At 36.7% G+C, this 18,880-nt stretch overlaps 3 non-coding genes and 33 pseudogenes across 3 annotated transcripts; all 36 read right to left on the bottom strand.

The window, feature by feature from the left end:
* Positions 1-332: 332 nt before the first annotated feature.
* On the bottom strand, positions 333-451 carry LOC124332020 (annotated as a pseudogene).
* Positions 452-865: 414 nt separating this feature from the next.
* Positions 866-984, bottom strand: LOC124329655 (annotated as a pseudogene).
* A 413-nt stretch (positions 985-1,397) lies between these two features.
* On the bottom strand, positions 1,398-1,516 carry LOC124331483. Its single transcript, XR_006916845.1, has one exon. It is a non-coding gene; the product is annotated as a 5S ribosomal RNA (ribosomal RNA).
* Positions 1,517-1,929: 413 nt separating this feature from the next.
* Positions 1,930-2,048, bottom strand: LOC124332019 (annotated as a pseudogene).
* Positions 2,049-2,462: 414 nt separating this feature from the next.
* Positions 2,463-2,581, bottom strand: LOC124332017 (annotated as a pseudogene).
* A 414-nt stretch (positions 2,582-2,995) lies between these two features.
* Positions 2,996-3,114, bottom strand: LOC124329653 (annotated as a pseudogene).
* A 413-nt stretch (positions 3,115-3,527) lies between these two features.
* LOC124332016 lies at positions 3,528-3,646 on the bottom strand (annotated as a pseudogene).
* A 414-nt stretch (positions 3,647-4,060) lies between these two features.
* LOC124329652 lies at positions 4,061-4,179 on the bottom strand (annotated as a pseudogene).
* Positions 4,180-4,592: 413 nt separating this feature from the next.
* LOC124332015 lies at positions 4,593-4,711 on the bottom strand (annotated as a pseudogene).
* A 414-nt stretch (positions 4,712-5,125) lies between these two features.
* LOC124329651 lies at positions 5,126-5,244 on the bottom strand (annotated as a pseudogene).
* A 413-nt stretch (positions 5,245-5,657) lies between these two features.
* On the bottom strand, positions 5,658-5,776 carry LOC124332014 (annotated as a pseudogene).
* Positions 5,777-6,190: 414 nt separating this feature from the next.
* On the bottom strand, positions 6,191-6,309 carry LOC124329650 (annotated as a pseudogene).
* Positions 6,310-6,722: 413 nt separating this feature from the next.
* On the bottom strand, positions 6,723-6,841 carry LOC124332013 (annotated as a pseudogene).
* A 414-nt stretch (positions 6,842-7,255) lies between these two features.
* Positions 7,256-7,374, bottom strand: LOC124329649 (annotated as a pseudogene).
* A 413-nt stretch (positions 7,375-7,787) lies between these two features.
* On the bottom strand, positions 7,788-7,906 carry LOC124332012 (annotated as a pseudogene).
* A 414-nt stretch (positions 7,907-8,320) lies between these two features.
* On the bottom strand, positions 8,321-8,439 carry LOC124332011 (annotated as a pseudogene).
* A 414-nt stretch (positions 8,440-8,853) lies between these two features.
* LOC124332010 lies at positions 8,854-8,972 on the bottom strand (annotated as a pseudogene).
* Positions 8,973-9,386: 414 nt separating this feature from the next.
* Positions 9,387-9,505, bottom strand: LOC124329648 (annotated as a pseudogene).
* A 413-nt stretch (positions 9,506-9,918) lies between these two features.
* LOC124331367 lies at positions 9,919-10,037 on the bottom strand. Its single transcript, XR_006916844.1, has one exon. It is a non-coding gene; the product is annotated as a 5S ribosomal RNA (ribosomal RNA).
* Positions 10,038-10,450: 413 nt separating this feature from the next.
* Positions 10,451-10,569, bottom strand: LOC124332009 (annotated as a pseudogene).
* Positions 10,570-10,983: 414 nt separating this feature from the next.
* On the bottom strand, positions 10,984-11,102 carry LOC124332008 (annotated as a pseudogene).
* Positions 11,103-11,515: 413 nt separating this feature from the next.
* LOC124332006 lies at positions 11,516-11,634 on the bottom strand (annotated as a pseudogene).
* Positions 11,635-12,048: 414 nt separating this feature from the next.
* LOC124332005 lies at positions 12,049-12,167 on the bottom strand (annotated as a pseudogene).
* Positions 12,168-12,580: 413 nt separating this feature from the next.
* Positions 12,581-12,699, bottom strand: LOC124334586 (annotated as a pseudogene).
* Positions 12,700-13,113: 414 nt separating this feature from the next.
* Positions 13,114-13,232, bottom strand: LOC124331252. Its single transcript, XR_006916843.1, has one exon. It is a non-coding gene; the product is annotated as a 5S ribosomal RNA (ribosomal RNA).
* Positions 13,233-13,645: 413 nt separating this feature from the next.
* On the bottom strand, positions 13,646-13,764 carry LOC124334585 (annotated as a pseudogene).
* A 414-nt stretch (positions 13,765-14,178) lies between these two features.
* LOC124332004 lies at positions 14,179-14,297 on the bottom strand (annotated as a pseudogene).
* A 284-nt stretch (positions 14,298-14,581) lies between these two features.
* LOC124332003 lies at positions 14,582-14,700 on the bottom strand (annotated as a pseudogene).
* Positions 14,701-14,984: 284 nt separating this feature from the next.
* LOC124332002 lies at positions 14,985-15,103 on the bottom strand (annotated as a pseudogene).
* Positions 15,104-15,517: 414 nt separating this feature from the next.
* LOC124332001 lies at positions 15,518-15,636 on the bottom strand (annotated as a pseudogene).
* Positions 15,637-16,049: 413 nt separating this feature from the next.
* LOC124334583 lies at positions 16,050-16,168 on the bottom strand (annotated as a pseudogene).
* A 414-nt stretch (positions 16,169-16,582) lies between these two features.
* On the bottom strand, positions 16,583-16,701 carry LOC124332000 (annotated as a pseudogene).
* Positions 16,702-17,115: 414 nt separating this feature from the next.
* LOC124329647 lies at positions 17,116-17,234 on the bottom strand (annotated as a pseudogene).
* Positions 17,235-17,647: 413 nt separating this feature from the next.
* On the bottom strand, positions 17,648-17,766 carry LOC124331998 (annotated as a pseudogene).
* A 414-nt stretch (positions 17,767-18,180) lies between these two features.
* LOC124329646 lies at positions 18,181-18,299 on the bottom strand (annotated as a pseudogene).
* A 413-nt stretch (positions 18,300-18,712) lies between these two features.
* On the bottom strand, positions 18,713-18,831 carry LOC124331997 (annotated as a pseudogene).
* Between the last annotated feature and the right edge of the window lie 49 nt (positions 18,832-18,880).

Genomic DNA, 18,880 nt, shown 5'->3' with positions numbered 1-18,880 from the left:
GAATTTGGACTCGTAACCATCGCGAATAAAAAAGCGCGATAAACTTTGAAAAACTCGCAATGAAATTTATCCAGAATCATTCCTATAGATGAATTGAACCTATCTCTATGCCATTGATATTTTGATCGACGAATTTGGATTGGTAACCATCACGATTAAAAAACGCGATAAACTTTGAAAAACTCTCAATGGAATTGATCCAGAATCATTCTTATAGATGAATTGAACCTATCTCTAAGGCATTGAAATGTTTTATCTACGAATTTGGACTGGTAACCATCGCGATTGAAAAAAAAATTCAAGAAATTTGTTATTGAAAACAAACTATTCATCGCCAACGACATCCCGTATTCCCAAGCGGTCACCCTTCCAAGTACTAACGGGACTCGACGTAACTTAACTTCTGGGAGCTGACGAGACCAGGTGCGTTCTACGTGATATGGCCGTTGACATTCAAAAATGAAAATTTACCCTCCCAGTCCCAATGGATGAATAGAAAATCACTTCAAAGTGATAGAAATGTTTGTTCATTGAATTTGGACTCGTAACCATCGCGAATAAAAAAGCGCGATCAACTTTGAAAAACTCGCAATGAAATTTATCCAGAATCATTCCTATAGATGAATTGAACCTATCTCTATGCCATTGATATTTTTGATCTACGAATTTGGACTGGTAACCATCGCGATTAAAAAACGCGATAAACTTTGAAAAACTCTCAATGAAATTGATCCATAATCATTCTTATAGATGAATTGAACCTATCTCTAAGGCATTGAAATGTTTTATCTACGAATTTGGACTGGTAACCATCGTGATTGAAAAAAAATTTCAAGAAATTTGTTATTGAAAACAAACTATTCATCGCCAACGACATCCCGTATTCCCAAGCGGTCACCCTTCCAAGTACTAACAGGACTCGACGTAACTTAACTTCTGGGAGCTGACGAGACCAGGTGCGTTCTACTCGATATGGCCGTTGACATTCAGCAATGAAAATTTACCCTTCCATTCCCAATGGATGAATAGAAAATCACTTCAAAGTGATAGAAATGTTTGTTCATTGAATTTGGACTCGTAACCATCGCGAATAAAAAAGCGCGATAAACTTTGAAAAACTCGCAATGAAATTCATCCAGAATCATTCCTATAGATGAATTGAACCTATCTCTATGCCATTGATATTTTGATCGACGAATTTGGATTGGTAACCATCACGATTAAAAAACGCGATAAACTTTGAAAAACTCTCAATGGAATTGATCCAGAATCATTCTTATAGATGAATTGAACCTATCTCTAAGGCATTGAAATGTTTTATCTACGAATTTGGACTGGTAACCATCGCGATTGAAAAAAAAATTCAAGAAATTTGTTATTGAAAACAAACTATTCATCGCCAACGACATCCCGTATTCCCAAGCGGTCACCCTTCCAAGTACTAACGTGACTCGACGTAACTTAACTTCTGGGAGCTGACGAGACCAGGTGCGTTCTACGTGATATGGCCGTTGACATTCAAAAATGAAAATTTACCCTCCCATTCCCAATGGATGAATAGAAAATCACTTCAAAGTGATAGAAATGTTTATTCATTGAATTTGGACTCGTAACCATCGCGAATAAAAAAGCGCGATAAACTTTGAAAAACTCGCAATGAAATTCATCCAGAATCATTCCTATAGATGAATTGAACCTATCTCTATGCCATTGATATTTTGATCGACGAATTTGGATTGGTAACCATCGCGATTAAAAAACGCGATAAACTTTGAAAAACTCTCAATGGAATTGATCCAGAATCATTTTTATAGATGAATTGAACCTATCTCTAAGGCATTGAAATGTTTTATCTACGAATTTGGACTGGTAACCATCGTGATTGAAAAAAAAATTCAAGAAATTTGTTATTGAAAACAAACTATTCATCGCCAACGACATCCCGTATTCCCAAGCGGTCACCCTTCCAAGTACTAACGGGACTCGACGTAACTTAACTTCTGGGAGCTGACGAGACCAGGTGCGTTCTACGTGATATGGCCGTTGACATTCAAAAATGAAAATTTACCCTCCCAGTCCCAATGGATGAATAGAAAATCACTTCAAAGTGATAGAAATGTTTGTTCATTGAATTTGGACTCGTAACCATCGCGAATAAAAAAGCGCGATAAACTTTGAAAAACTCGCAATGAAATTTATCCAGAATCATTCCTATAGATGAATTGAACCTATCTCTATGCCATTGATATTTTTGATCTACGAATTTGGACTGGTAACCATCGCGATTAAAAAACGCGATAAACTTTGAAAAACTCTCAATGAAATTGATCCATAATCATTCTTATAGATAAATTGAACCTATCTCTAAGGCATTGAAATGTTTTATCTACGAATTTGGACTGGTAACCATCGCGATTGAAAAAAAAATTCAAGAAATTTGTTATTGAAAACAAACTATTCATCGCCAACGACATCCCGTATTCCCAAGCGGTCACCCTTCCAAGTACTAACGGGACTCGACGTAACTTAACTTCTGGGAGCTGACGAGACCAGGTGCGTTCTACGTGATATGGCCGTTGACATTCAAAAATGAAAATTTACCCTCCCAGTCCCAATGGATGAATAGAAAATCACTTCAAAGTGATAGAAATGTTTGTTCATTGAATTTGGACTCGTAACCATCGCGAATAAAAAAGCGCGATAAACTTTGAAAAACTCGCAATGAAATTTATCCAGAATCATTCCTATAGATGAATTGAACCTATCTCTATGCCATTGATATTTTTGATCTACGAATTTGGACTGGTAACCATCGCGATTAAAAAACGCGATAAACTTTGAAAAACTCTCAATGGAATTGATCCATAATCATTCTTATAGATGAATTGAACCTATCTCTAAGGCATTGAAATGTTTTATCTACGAATTTGGACTGGTAACCATCGTGATTGAAAAAAAATTTCAAGAAATTTGTTATTGAAAACAAACTATTCATCGCCAACGACATCCCGTATTCCCAAGCGGTCACCCTTCCAAGTACTAACAGGACTCGACGTAACTTAACTTCTGGGAGCTGACGAGACCAGGTGCGTTCTACTCGATATGGCCGTTGACATTCAGCAATGAAAATTTACCCTTCCATTCCCAATGGATGAATAGAAAATCACTTCAAAGTGATAGAAATGTTTGTTCATTGAATTTGGACTCGTAACCATCGCGAATAAAAAAGCGCGATAAACTTTGAAAAACTCGCAATGAAATTCATCCAGAATCATTCCTATAGATGAATTGAACCTATCTCTATGCCATTGATATTTTGATCGACGAATTTGGATTGGTAACCATCACGATTAAAAAACGCGATAAACTTTGAAAAACTCTCAATGGAATTGATCCAGAATCATTCTTATAGATGAATTGAACCTATCTCTAAGGCATTGAAATGTTTTATCTACGAATTTGGACTGGTAACCATCGCGATTGAAAAAAAAATTCAAGAAATTTGTTATTGAAAACAAACTATTCATCGCCAACGACATCCCGTATTCCCAAGCGGTCACCCTTCCAAGTACTAACGGGACTCGACGTAACTTAACTTCTGGGAGCTGACGAGACCAGGTGCGTTCTACGTGATATGGCCGTTGACATTCAAAAATGAAAATTTACCCTCCCAGTCCCAATGGATGAATAGAAAATCACTTCAAAGTGATAGAAATGTTTGTTCATTGAATTTGGACTCGTAACCATCGCGAATAAAAAAGCGCGATAAACTTTGAAAAACTCGCAATGAAATTTATCCAGAATCATTCCTATAGATGAATTGAACCTATCTCTATGCCATTGATATTTTTGATCTACGAATTTGGACTGGTAACCATCGCGATTAAAAAACGCGATAAACTTTGAAAAACTCTCAATGGAATTGATCCATAATCATTCTTATAGATGAATTGAACCTATCTCTAAGGCATTGAAATGTTTTATCTACGAATTTGGACTGGTAACCATCGTGATTGAAAAAAAATTTCAAGAAATTTGTTATTGAAAACAAACTATTCATCGCCAACGACATCCCGTATTCCCAAGCGGTCACCCTTCCAAGTACTAACAGGACTCGACGTAACTTAACTTCTGGGAGCTGACGAGACCAGGTGCGTTCTACTCGATATGGCCGTTGACATTCAGCAATGAAAATTTACCCTTCCATTCCCAATGGATGAATAGAAAATCACTTCAAAGTGATAGAAATGTTTGTTCATTGAATTTGGACTCGTAACCATCGCGAATAAAAAAGCGCGATAAACTTTGAAAAACTCGCAATGAAATTCATCCAGAATCATTCCTATAGATGAATTGAACCTATCTCTATGCCATTGATATTTTGATCGACGAATTTGGATTGGTAACCATCACGATTAAAAAACGCGATAAACTTTGAAAAACTCTCAATGGAATTGATCCAGAATCATTCTTATAGATGAATTGAACCTATCTCTAAGGCATTGAAATGTTTTATCTACGAATTTGGACTGGTAACCATCGCGATTGAAAAAAAAATTCAAGAAATTTGTTATTGAAAACAAACTATTCATCGCCAACGACATCCCGTATTCCCAAGCGGTCACCCTTCCAAGTACTAACGGGACTCGACGTAACTTAACTTCTGGGAGCTGACGAGACCAGGTGCGTTCTACGTGATATGGCCGTTGACATTCAAAAATGAAAATTTACCCTCCCAGTCCCAATGGATGAATAGAAAATCACTTCAAAGTGATAGAAATGTTTGTTCATTGAATTTGGACTCGTAACCATCGCGAATAAAAAAGCGCGATCAACTTTGAAAAACTCGCAATGAAATTTATCCAGAATCATTCCTATAGATGAATTGAACCTATCTCTATGCCATTGATATTTTTGATCTACGAATTTGGACTGGTAACCATCGCGATTAAAAAACGCGATAAACTTTGAAAAACTCTCAATGGAATTGATCCATAATCATTCTTATAGATGAATTGAACCTATCTCTAAGGCATTGAAATGTTTTATCTACGAATTTGGACTGGTAACCATCGTGATTGAAAAAAAATTTCAAGAAATTTGTTATTGAAAACAAACTATTCATCGCCAACGACATCCCGTATTCCCAAGCGGTCACCCTTCCAAGTACTAACAGGACTCGACGTAACTTAACTTCTGGGAGCTGACGAGACCAGGTGCGTTCTACTCGATATGGCCGTTGACATTCAGCAATGAAAATTTACCCTTCCATTCCCAATGGATGAATAGAAAATCACTTCAAAGTGATAGAAATGTTTGTTCATTGAATTTGGACTCGTAACCATCGCGAATAAAAAAGCGCGATAAACTTTGAAAAACTCGCAATGAAATTCATCCAGAATCATTCCTATAGATGAATTGAACCTATCTCTATGCCATTGATATTTTGATCGACGAATTTGGATTGGTAACCATCACGATTAAAAAACGCGATAAACTTTGAAAAACTCTCAATGGAATTGATCCAGAATCATTCTTATAGATGAATTGAACCTATCTCTAAGGCATTGAAATGTTTTATCTACGAATTTGGACTGGTAACCATCGCGATTGAAAAAAAAATTCAAGAAATTTGTTATTGAAAACAAACTATTCATCGCCAACGACATCCCGTATTCCCAAGCGGTCACCCTTCCAAGTACTAACGGGACTCGACGTAACTTAACTTCTGGGAGCTGACGAGACCAGGTGCGTTCTACGTGATATGGCCGTTGACATTCAAAAATGAAAATTTACCCTCCCAGTCCCAATGGATGAATAGAAAATCACTTCAAAGTGATAGAAATGTTTGTTCATTGAATTTGGACTCGTAACCATCGCGAATAAAAAAGCGCGATCAACTTTGAAAAACTCGCAATGAAATTTATCCAGAATCATTCCTATAGATGAATTGAACCTATCTCTATGCCATTGATATTTTTGATCTACGAATTTGGACTGGTAACCATCGCGATTAAAAAACGCGATAAACTTTGAAAAACTCTCAATGGAATTGATCCATAATCATTCTTATAGATGAATTGAACCTATCTCTAAGGCATTGAAATGTTTTATCTACGAATTTGGACTGGTAACCATCGTGATTGAAAAAAAATTTCAAGAAATTTGTTATTGAAAACAAACTATTCATCGCCAACGACATCCCGTATTCCCAAGCGGTCACCCTTCCAAGTACTAACAGGACTCGACGTAACTTAACTTCTGGGAGCTGACGAGACCAGGTGCGTTCTACTCGATATGGCCGTTGACATTCAGCAATGAAAATTTACCCTTCCATTCCCAATGGATGAATAGAAAATCACTTCAAAGTGATAGAAATGTTTGTTCATTGAATTTGGACTCGTAACCATCGCGAATAAAAAAGCGCGATAAACTTTGAAAAACTCGCAATGAAATTCATCCAGAATCATTCCTATAGATGAATTGAACCTATCTCTATGCCATTGATATTTTGATCGACGAATTTGGATTGGTAACCATCACGATTAAAAAACGCGATAAACTTTGAAAAACTCTCAATGGAATTGATCCAGAATCATTCTTATAGATGAATTGAACCTATCTCTAAGGCATTGAAATGTTTTATCTACGAATTTGGACTGGTAACCATCGCGATTGAAAAAAAAATTCAAGAAATTTGTTATTGAAAACAAACTATTCATCGCCAACGACATCCCGTATTCCCAAGCGGTCACCCTTCCAAGTACTAACGGGACTCGACGTAACTTAACTTCTGGGAGCTGACGAGACCAGGTGCGTTCTACGTGATATGGCCGTTGACATTCAAAAATGAAAATTTACCCTCCCAGTCCCAATGGATGAATAGAAAATCACTTCAAAGTGATAGAAATGTTTGTTCATTGAATTTGGACTCGTAACCATCGCGAATAAAAAAGCGCGATCAACTTTGAAAAACTCGCAATGAAATTTATCCAGAATCATTCCTATAGATGAATTGAACCTATCTCTATGCCATTGATATTTTTGATCTACGAATTTGGACTGGTAACCATCGCGATTAAAAAACGCGATAAACTTTGAAAAACTCTCAATGGAATTGATCCATAATCATTCTTATAGATGAATTGAACCTATCTCTAAGGCATTGAAATGTTTTATCTACGAATTTGGACTGGTAACCATCGTGATTGAAAAAAAATTTCAAGAAATTTGTTATTGAAAACAAACTATTCATCGCCAACGACATCCCGTATTCCCAAGCGGTCACCCTTCCAAGTACTAACAGGACTCGACGTAACTTAACTTCTGGGAGCTGACGAGACCAGGTGCGTTCTACTCGATATGGCCGTTGACATTCAGCAATGAAAATTTACCCTTCCATTCCCAATGGATGAATAGAAAATCACTTCAAAGTGATAGAAATGTTTGTTCATTGAATTTGGACTCGTAACCATCGCGAATAAAAAAGCGCGATAAACTTTGAAAAACTCGCAATGAAATTCATCCAGAATCATTCCTATAGATGAATTGAACCTATCTCTATGCCATTGATATTTTGATCGACGAATTTGGATTGGTAACCATCGCGATTAAAAAACGCGATAAACTTTGAAAAACTCTCAATGGAATTGATCCAGAATCATTTTTATAGATGAATTGAACCTATCTCTAAGGCATTGAAATGTTTTATCTACGAATTTGGACTGGTAACCATCGTGATTGAAAAAAAAATTCAAGAAATTTGTTATTGAAAACAAACTATTCATCGCCAACGACATCCCGTATTCCCAAGCGGTCACCCTTCCAAGTACTAACGGGACTCGACGTAACTTAACTTCTGGGAGCTGACGAGACCAGGTGCGTTCTACGTGATATGGCCGTTGACATTCAAAAATGAAAATTTACCCTCCCAGTCCCAATGGATGAATAGAAAATCACTTCAAAGTGATAGAAATGTTTGTTCATTGAATTTGGACTCGTAACCATCGCGAATAAAAAAGCGCGATAAACTTTGAAAAACTCGCAATGAAATTTATCCAGAATCATTCCTATAGATGAATTGAACCTATCTCTATGCCATTGATATTTTTGATCTACGAATTTGGACTGGTAACCATCGCGATTAAAAAACGCGATAAACTTTGAAAAACTCTCAATGAAATTGATCCATAATCATTCTTATAGATAAATTGAACCTATCTCTAAGGCATTGAAATGTTTTATCTACGAATTTGGACTGGTAACCATCGCGATTGAAAAAAAAATTCAAGAAATTTGTTATTGAAAACAAACTATTCATCGCCAACGACATCCCGTATTCCCAAGCGGTCACCCTTCCAAGTACTAACGGGACTCGACGTAACTTAACTTCTGGGAGCTGACGAGACCAGGTGCGTTCTACGTGATATGGCCGTTGACATTCAAAAATGAAAATTTACCCTCCCAGTCCCAATGGATGAATAGAAAATCACTTCAAAGTGATAGAAATGTTTGTTCATTGAATTTGGACTCGTAACCATCGCGAATAAAAAAGCGCGATAAACTTTGAAAAACTCGCAATGAAATTTATCCAGAATCATTCCTATAGATGAATTGAACCTATCTCTATGCCATTGATATTTTTGATCTACGAATTTGGACTGGTAACCATCGCGATTAAAAAACGCGATAAACTTTGAAAAACTCTCAATGGAATTGATCCAGAATCATTCTTATAGATGAATTGAACCTATCTCTAAGGCATTGAAATGTTTTATCTGCGAATTTGGACTGGTAACCATCGCGATTGAAAAAAAAATTCAAGAAATTTGTTATTGAAAACAAACTATTCATCGCCAACGACATCCCGTATTCCCAAGCGGTCACCCTTCCAAGTACTAACGGGACTCGACGTAACTTAACTTCTGGGAGCTGACGAGACCAGGTGCGTTCTACGTGATATGGCCGTTGACATTCAAAAATGAAAATTTACCCTCCCAGTCCCAATGGATGAATAGAAAATCACTTCAAAGTGATAGAAATGTTTGTTCATTGAATTTGGACTCGTAACCATCGCGAATAAAAAAGCGCGATCAACTTTGAAAAACTCGCAATGAAATTTATCCAGAATCATTCCTATAGATGAATTGAACCTATCTCTATGCCATTGATATTTTTGATCTACGAATTTGGACTGGTAACCATCGCGATTAAAAAACGCGATAAACTTTGAAAAACTCTCAATGGAATTGATCCATAATCATTCTTATAGATGAATTGAACCTATCTCTAAGGCATTGAAATGTTTTATCTACGAATTTGGACTGGTAACCATCGTGATTGAAAAAAAATTTCAAGAAATTTGTTATTGAAAACAAACTATTCATCGCCAACGACATCCCGTATTCCCAAGCGGTCACCCTTCCAAGTACTAACAGGACTCGACGTAACTTAACTTCTGGGAGCTGACGAGACCAGGTGCGTTCTACTCGATATGGCCGTTGACATTCAGCAATGAAAATTTACCCTTCCATTCCCAATGGATGAATAGAAAATCACTTCAAAGTGATAGAAATGTTTGTTCATTGAATTTGGACTCGTAACCATCGCGAATAAAAAAGCGCGATAAACTTTGAAAAACTCGCAATGAAATTCATCCAGAATCATTCCTATAGATGAATTGAACCTATCTCTATGCCATTGATATTTTGATCGACGAATTTGGATTGGTAACCATCACGATTAAAAAACGCGATAAACTTTGAAAAACTCTCAATGGAATTGATCCAGAATCATTCTTATAGATGAATTGAACCTATCTCTAAGGCATTGAAATGTTTTATCTACGAATTTGGACTGGTAACCATCGCGATTGAAAAAAAAATTCAAGAAATTTGTTATTGAAAACAAACTATTCATCGCCAACGACATCCCGTATTCCCAAGCGGTCACCCTTCCAAGTACTAACGTGACTCGACGTAACTTAACTTCTGGGAGCTGACGAGACCAGGTGCGTTCTACGTGATATGGCCGTTGACATTCAAAAATGAAAATTTACCCTCCCATTCCCAATGGATGAATAGAAAATCACTTCAAAGTGATAGAAATGTTTATTCATTGAATTTGGACTCGTAACCATCGCGAATAAAAAAGCGCGATAAACTTTGAAAAACTCGCAATGAAATTCATCCAGAATCATTCCTATAGATGAATTGAACCTATCTCTATGCCATTGATATTTTGATCGACGAATTTGGATTGGTAACCATCGCGATTAAAAAACGCGATAAACTTTGAAAAACTCTCAATGGAATTGATCCAGAATCATTTTTATAGATGAATTGAACCTATCTCTAAGGCATTGAAATGTTTTATCTACGAATTTGGACTGGTAACCATCGTGATTGAAAAAAAAATTCAAGAAATTTGTTATTGAAAACAAACTATTCATCGCCAACGACATCCCGTATTCCCAAGCGGTCACCCTTCCAAGTACTAACGGGACTCGACGTAACTTAACTTCTGGGAGCTGACGAGACCAGGTGCGTTCTACGTGATATGGCCGTTGACATTCAAAAATGAAAATTTACCCTCCCAGTCCCAATGGATGAATAGAAAATCACTTCAAAGTGATAGAAATGTTTGTTCATTGAATTTGGACTCGTAACCATCGCGAATAAAAAAGCGCGATAAACTTTGAAAAACTCGCAATGAAATTTATCCAGAATCATTCCTATAGATGAATTGAACCTATCTCTATGCCATTGATATTTTTGATCTACGAATTTGGACTGGTAACCATCGCGATTAAAAAACGCGATAAACTTTGAAAAACTCTCAATGAAATTGATCCATAATCATTCTTATAGATAAATTGAACCTATCTCTAAGGCATTGAAATGTTTTATCTACGAATTTGGACTGGTAACCATCGCGATTGAAAAAAAAATTCAAGAAATTTGTTATTGAAAACAAACTATTCATCGCCAACGACATCCCGTATTCCCAAGCGGTCACCCTTCCAAGTACTAACGGGACTCGACGTAACTTAACTTCTGGGAGCTGACGAGACCAGGTGCGTTCTACGTGATATGGCCGTTGACATTCAAAAATGAAAATTTACCCTCCCAGTCCCAATGGATGAATAGAAAATCACTTCAAAGTGATAGAAATGTTTGTTCATTGAATTTGGACTCGTAACCATCGCGAATAAAAAAGCGCGATAAACTTTGAAAAACTCGCAATGAAATTCATCCAGAATCATTCCTATAGATGAATTGAACCTATCTCTATGCCATTGATATTTTGATCGACGAATTTGGATTGGTAACCATCGCGATTAAAAAACGCGATAAACTTTGAAAAACTCTCAATGGAATTGATCCAGAATCATTTTTATAGATGAATTGAACCTATCTCTAAGGCATTGAAATGTTTTATCTACGAATTTGGACTGGTAACCATCGTGATTGAAAAAAAAATTCAAGAAATTTGTTATTGAAAACAAACTATTCATCGCCAACGACATCCCGTATTCCCAAGCGGTCACCCTTCCAAGTACTAACGGGACTCGACGTAACTTAACTTCTGGGAGCTGACGAGACCAGGTGCGTTCTACGTGATATGGCCGTTGACATTCAAAAATGAAAATTTACCCTCCCAGTCCCAATGGATGAATAGAAAATCACTTCAAAGTGATAGAAATGTTTGTTCATTGAATTTGGACTCGTAACCATCGCGAATAAAAAAGCGCGATAAACTTTGAAAAACTCGCAATGAAATTTATCCAGAATCATTCCTATAGATGAATTGAACCTATCTCTATGCCATTGATATTTTTGATCTACGAATTTGGACTGGTAACCATCGCGATTAAAAAACGCGATAAACTTTGAAAAACTCTCAATGAAATTGATCCATAATCATTCTTATAGATAAATTGAACCTATCTCTAAGGCATTGAAATGTTTTATCTACGAATTTGGACTGGTAACCATCGCGATTGAAAAAAAAATTCAAGAAATTTGTTATTGAAAACAAACTATTCATCGCCAACGACATCCCGTATTCCCAAGCGGTCACCCTTCCAAGTACTAACGGGACTCGACGTAACTTAACTTCTGGGAGCTGACGAGACCAGGTGCGTTCTACGTGATATGGCCGTTGACATTCAAAAATGAAAATTTACCCTCCCAGTCCCAATGGATGAATAGAAAATCACTTCAAAGTGATAGAAATGTTTGTTCATTGAATTTGGACTCGTAACCATCGCGAATAAAAAAGCGCGATAAACTTTGAAAAACTCGCAATGAAATTCATCCAGAATCATTCCTATAGATGAATTGAACCTATCTCTATGCCATTGATATTTTGATCGACGAATTTGGATTGGTAACCATCGCGATTAAAAAACGCGATAAACTTTGAAAAACTCTCAATGAAATTGATCCAGAATCATTTTTATAGATGAATTGAACCTATCTCTAAGGCATTGAAATGTTTTATCTACGAATTTGGACTGGTAACCATCGTGATTGAAAAAAAAATTCAAGAAATTTGTTATTGAAAACAAACTATTCATCGCCAACGACATCCCGTATTCCCAAGCGGTCACCCTTCCAACTACTAACGGGACTCGACGTAACTTAACTTCTGGGAGCTGACGAGACCAGGTGCGTTCTACGTGATATGGCCGTTGACATTCAAAAATGAAAATTTACCCTCCCAGTCCCAATGGATGAATAGAAAATCACTTCAAAGTGATAGAAATGTTTGTTCATTGAATTTGGACTCGTAACCATCGCGAATAAAAAAGCGCGATAAACTTTGAAAAACTCGCAATGAAATTTATCCAGAATCATTCCTATAGATGAATTGAACCTATCTCTATGCCATTGATATTTTTGATCTACGAATTTGGACTGGTAACCATCGCGATTAAAAAACGCGATAAACTTTGAAAAACTCTCAATGAAATTGATCCATAATCATTCTTATAGATAAATTGAACCTATCTCTAAGGCATTGAAATGTTTTATCTACGAATTTGGACTGGTAACCATCGCGATTGAAAAAAAAATTCAAGAAATTTGTTATTGAAAACAAACTATTCATCGCCAACGACATCCCGTATTCCCAAGCGGTCACCCTTCCAAGTACTAACGTGACTCGACGTAACTTAACTTCTGGGAGCTGACGAGACCAGGTGCGTTCTACGTGATATGGCCGTTGACATTCAAAAATGAAAATTTACCCTCCCATTCCCAATGGATGAATAGAAAATCACTTCAAAGTGATAGAAATGTTTATTCATTGAATTTGGACTCGTAACCATCGCGAATAAAAAAGCGCGATAAACTTTGAAAAACTCGCAATGAAATTCATCCAGAATCATTCCTATAGATGAATTGAACCTATCTCTATGCCATTGATATTTTGATCGACGAATTTGGATTGGTAACCATCGCGATTAAAAAACGCGATAAACTTTGAAAAACTCTCAATGGAATTGATCCAGAATCATTTTTATAGATGAATTGAACCTATCTCTAAGGCATTGAAATGTTTTATCTACGAATTTGGACTGGTAACCATCGTGATTGAAAAAAAAATTCAAGAAATTTGTTATTGAAAACAAACTATTCATCGCCAACGACATCCCGTATTCCCAAGCGGTCACCCTTCCAACTACTAACGGGACTCGACGTAACTTAACTTCTGGGAGCTGACGAGACCAGGTGCGTTCTACGTGATATGGCCGTTGACATTCAAAAATGAAAATTTACCCTCCCAGTCCCAATGGATGAATAGAGAATCACTTCAAAGTGATAGAAATGTTTGTTCATTGAATTTGGACTCGTAACCATCGCGAATAAAAAAGCGCGATAAACTTTGAAAAACTCGCAATGAAATTTATCCAGAATCATTCCTATAGATGAATTGAACCTATCTCTATGCCATTGATATTTTTGATCTACGAATTTGGACTGGTAACCATCGCGATTAAAAAACGCGATAAACTTTGAAAAACTCTCAATGAAATTGATCCATAATCATTCTTATAGATAAATTGAACCTATCTCTAAGGCATTGAAATGTTTTATCTACGAATTTGGACTGGTAACCATCGCGATTGAAAAAATAATTCAAGAAATTTGTTATTGAAAACAAACTATTCATCGCCAACGACATCCCGTATTCCCAAGCGGTCACCCTTCCAAGTACTAACGGGACTCGACGTAACTTAACTTCTGGGAGCTGACGAGACCAGGTGCGTTCTACGTGATATGGCCGTTGACATTCAAAAATGAAAATTTACCCTCCCAGTCCCAATGGATGAATAGAAAATCACTTCAAAGTGATAGAAATGTTTGTTCATTGAATTTGGACTCGTAACCATCGCGAATAAAAAAGCGCGATAAACTTTGAAAAACTCGCAATGAAATTTATCCAGAATCATTCAAATAGATGAATTGAACCTATCTCTATGCCATTGAAATTTTTTATCTAAGAATTTGGACTGGTAACCATCGTGATTGAAAAAAAATTTCAAGAAGTTTGTTATTGAAAACAAACTGTTCATCGCCAACGACATCCCGTATTCCCAAGCGGTCACCCTTCCAAGTACTAACGGGACTCGACGTAACTTAACTTCTGGGAGCTGACGAGACCAGGTGCGTTCTACGTGATATGGCCGTTGACATTCAAAAATGAAAATTTACCCTCCCAGTCCCAATGGATGAATAGAAAATCACTTCAAAGTGATAGAAATGTTTGTTCATTGAATTTGGACTCGTAACCATCGCGAATAAAAAAGCGCGATAAACTTTGAAAAACTCGCAATGAAATTTATCCAGAATCATTCAAATAGATGAATTGAACCTATCTCTATGCCATTGAAATTTTTTATCTAAGAATTTGGACTGGTAACCATCGTGATTGAAAAAAAATTTCAAGAAGTTTGTTATTGAAAACAAACTGTTCATCGCCAACGACATCCCGTATTCCCAAGCGGTCACCCTTCCAAGTACTAACGGGACTCGACGTAACTTAACTTCTGGGAGCTGACGAGACCAGGTGCGTTCTACGTGATATGGCCGTTGACATTCAAAAATGAAAATTTACCCTCCCAGTCCCAATGGATGAATAGAAAATCACTTCAAAGTGATAGAAATGTTTGTTCATTGAATTTGGACTCGTAACCATCGCGAATAAAAAAGCGCGATAAACTTTGAAAAACTCGCAATGAAATTTATCCAGAATCATTCCTATAGATGAATTGAACCTATCTCTATGCCATTGATATTTTTGATCTACGAATTTGGACTGGTAACCATCGCGATTAAAAAACGCGATAAACTTTGAAAAACTCTCAATGAAATTGATCCATAATCATTCTTATAGATAAATTGAACCTATCTCTAAGGCATTGAAATGTTTTATCTACGAATTTGGACTGGTAACCATCGCGATTGAAAAAAAAATTCAAGAAATTTGTTATTGAAAACAAACTATTCATCGCCAACGACATCCCGTATTCCCAAGCGGTCACCCTTCCAAGTACTAACGGGACTCGACGTAACTTAACTTCTGGGAGCTGACGAGACCAGGTGCGTTCTACGTGATATGGCCGTTGACATTCAAAAATGAAAATTTACCCTCCCAGTCCCAATGGATGAATAGAAAATCACTTCAAAGTGATAGAAATGTTTGTTCATTGAATTTGGACTCGTAACCATCGCGAATAAAAAAGCGCGATAAACTTTGAAAAACTCGCAATGAAATTCATCCAGAATCATTCCTATAGATGAATTGAACCTATCTCTATGCCATTGATATTTTGATCGACGAATTTGGATTGGTAACCATCGCGATTAAAAAACGCGATAAACTTTGAAAAACTCTCAATGGAATTGATCCAGAATCATTTTTATAGATGAATTGAACCTATCTCTAAGGCATTGAAATGTTTTATCTACGAATTTGGACTGGTAACCATCGTGATTGAAAAAAAAATTCAAGAAATTTGTTATTGAAAACAAACTATTCATCGCCAACGACATCCCGTATTCCCAAGCGGTCACCCTTCCAACTACTAACGGGACTCGACGTAACTTAACTTCTGGGAGCTGACGAGACCAGGTGCGTTCTACGTGATATGGCCGTTGACATTCAAAAATGAAAATTTACCCTCCCAGTCCCAATGGATGAATAGAAAATCACTTCAAAGTGATAGAAATGTTTGTTCATTGAATTTGGACTCGTAACCATCGCGAATAAAAAAGCGCGATAAACTTTGAAAAACTCGCAATGAAATTTATCCAGAATCATTCCTATAGATGAATTGAACCTATCTCTATGCCATTGATATTTTTGATCTACGAATTTGGACTGGTAACCATCGCGATTAAAAAACGCGATAAACTTTGAAAAACTCTCAATGAAATTGATCCATAATCATTCTTATAGATAAATTGAACCTATCTCTAAGGCATTGAAATGTTTTATCTACGAATTTGGACTGGTAACCATCGCGATTGAAAAAAAAATTCAAGAAATTTGTTATTGAAAACAAACTATTCATCGCCAACGACATCCCGTATTCCCAAGCGGTCACCCTTCCAAGTACTAACGGGACTCGACGTAACTTAACTTCTGGGAGCTGACGAGACCAGGTGCGTTCTACGTGATATGGCCGTTGACATTCAAAAATGAAAATTTACCCTCCCAGTCCCAATGGATGAATAGAAAATCACTTCAAAGTGATAGAAATGTTTGTTCATTGAATTTGGACTCGTAACCATCGCGAATAAAAAAGCGCGATAAACTTTGAAAAACTCGCAATGAAATTTATCCAGAATCATTCCTATAGATGAATTGAACCTATCTCTATGCCATTGATATTTTTGATCTACGAATTTGGACTGGTAACCATCGCGATTAAAAAACGCGATAAACTTTGAAAAACTCTCAATGGAATTGATCCATAATCATTCTTATAGATGAATTGAACCTATCTCTAAGGCATTGAAATGTTTTATCTACGAATTTGGACTGGTAACCATCGTGATTGAAAAAAAATTTCAAGAAATTTGTTATTGAAAACAAACTATTCATCGCCAACGACATCCCGTATTCCCAAGCGGTCACCCTTCCAAGTACTAACAGGACTCGACGTAACTTAACTTCTGGGAGCTGACGAGACCAGGTGCGTTCTACTCGATATGGCCGTTGACATTCAGCAATGAAAATTTACCCTTCCATTCCCAATGGATGAATAGAAAATCACTTCAAAGTGATAGAAATGTTTGTTCATTGAATTTGGACTCGTAACCATCGCGAATAAAAAAGCGCGATAAACTTTGAAAAACTCGCAATGAAATTCATCCAGAATCATTCCTATAGATGAATTGAACCTATCTCTATGCCATTGATATTTTGATCGACGAATTTGGATTGGTAACCATCACGATTAAAAAACGCGATAAACTTTGAAAAACTCTCAATGGAATTGATCCAGAATCATTCTTATAGATGAATTGAACCTATCTCTAAGGCATTGAAATGTTTTATCTACGAATTTGGACTGGTAACCATCGCGATTGAAAAAAAAATTCAAGAAATTTGTTATTGAAAACAAACTATTCATCGCCAACGACATCCCGTATTCCCAAGCGGTCACCCTTCCAAGTACTAACGGGACTCGACGTAACTTAACTTCTGGGAGCTGACGAGACCAGGTGCGTTCTACGTGATATGGCCGTTGACATTCAAAAATGAAAATTTACCCTCCCAGTCCCAATGGATGAATAGAAAATCACTTCAAAGTGATAGAAATGTTTGTTCATTGAATTTGGACTCGTAACCATCGCGAATAAAAAAGCGCGATCAACTTTGAAAAACTCGCAATGAAATTTATCCAGAATCATTCCTATAGATGAATTGAACCTATCTCTATGCCATTGATATTTTTGATCTACGAATTTGGACTGGTAACCATCGCGATTAAAAAACGCGATAAACTTTGAAAAACTCTCAATGGAATTGATCCATAATCATTCTTATAGATGAATTGAACCTATCTCTAAGGCATTGAAATGTTTTATCTACGAATTTGGACTGGTAACCATCGTGATTGAAAAAAAATTTCAAGAAATTTGTTATTGAAAACAAACTATTCATCGCCAACGACATCCCGTATTCCCAAGCGGTCACCCTTCCAAGTACTAACAGGACTCGACGTAACTTAACTTCTGGGAGCTGACGAGACCAGGTGCGTTCTACTCGATATGGCCGTTGACATTCAGCAATGAAAATTTACCCTTCCATTCCCAATGGATGAATAGAAAATCACTTCAAAGTGATAGAAATGTTTATTCATTGAATTTGGACTCGTAACCATCGCGAATAAAAAAGCGCGATAAACTTTGAAAAACTCGCAATGAAATTCATCCAGAATCATTCCTATAGATGAATTGAACCTATCTCTATGCCATTGATATTTTGATCGACGAATTTGGATTGGTAACCATCGCGATTAAAAAGCGCGATCAACTTTGAAAAACTCTCAATGAAATTGATCCATAATCATTCTTATAGATAAATTGAACCTATCTCTAAGGCATTGAAATGTTTTATCTACGAATTTGGACTGGTAACCATCGCGATTGAAAAAAAAATTCAAGAAATTTGTTATTGAAAACAAACTATTCATCGCCAACGACATCCCGTATTCCCAAGCGGTCACCCTTCCAAGTACTAACGGGACTCGACGTAACTTAACTTCTGGGAGCTGACGAGACCAGGTGCGTTCTACGTGATATGGCCGTTGACATTCAAAAATGAAAATTTACCCTCCCAGTCCCAATGGATGAATAGAAAA

Source organism: Daphnia pulicaria, chromosome 3 (genome assembly GCF_021234035.1).
Source record: "Daphnia pulicaria isolate SC F1-1A chromosome 3, SC_F0-13Bv2, whole genome shotgun sequence".
Lineage (NCBI taxonomy): Eukaryota > Metazoa > Arthropoda > Branchiopoda > Diplostraca > Daphniidae > Daphnia > Daphnia pulicaria.
The sequence above is the reverse complement of the archived record's forward strand: the minus strand, read 5'-3'. Positions and strand labels throughout refer to the sequence as shown.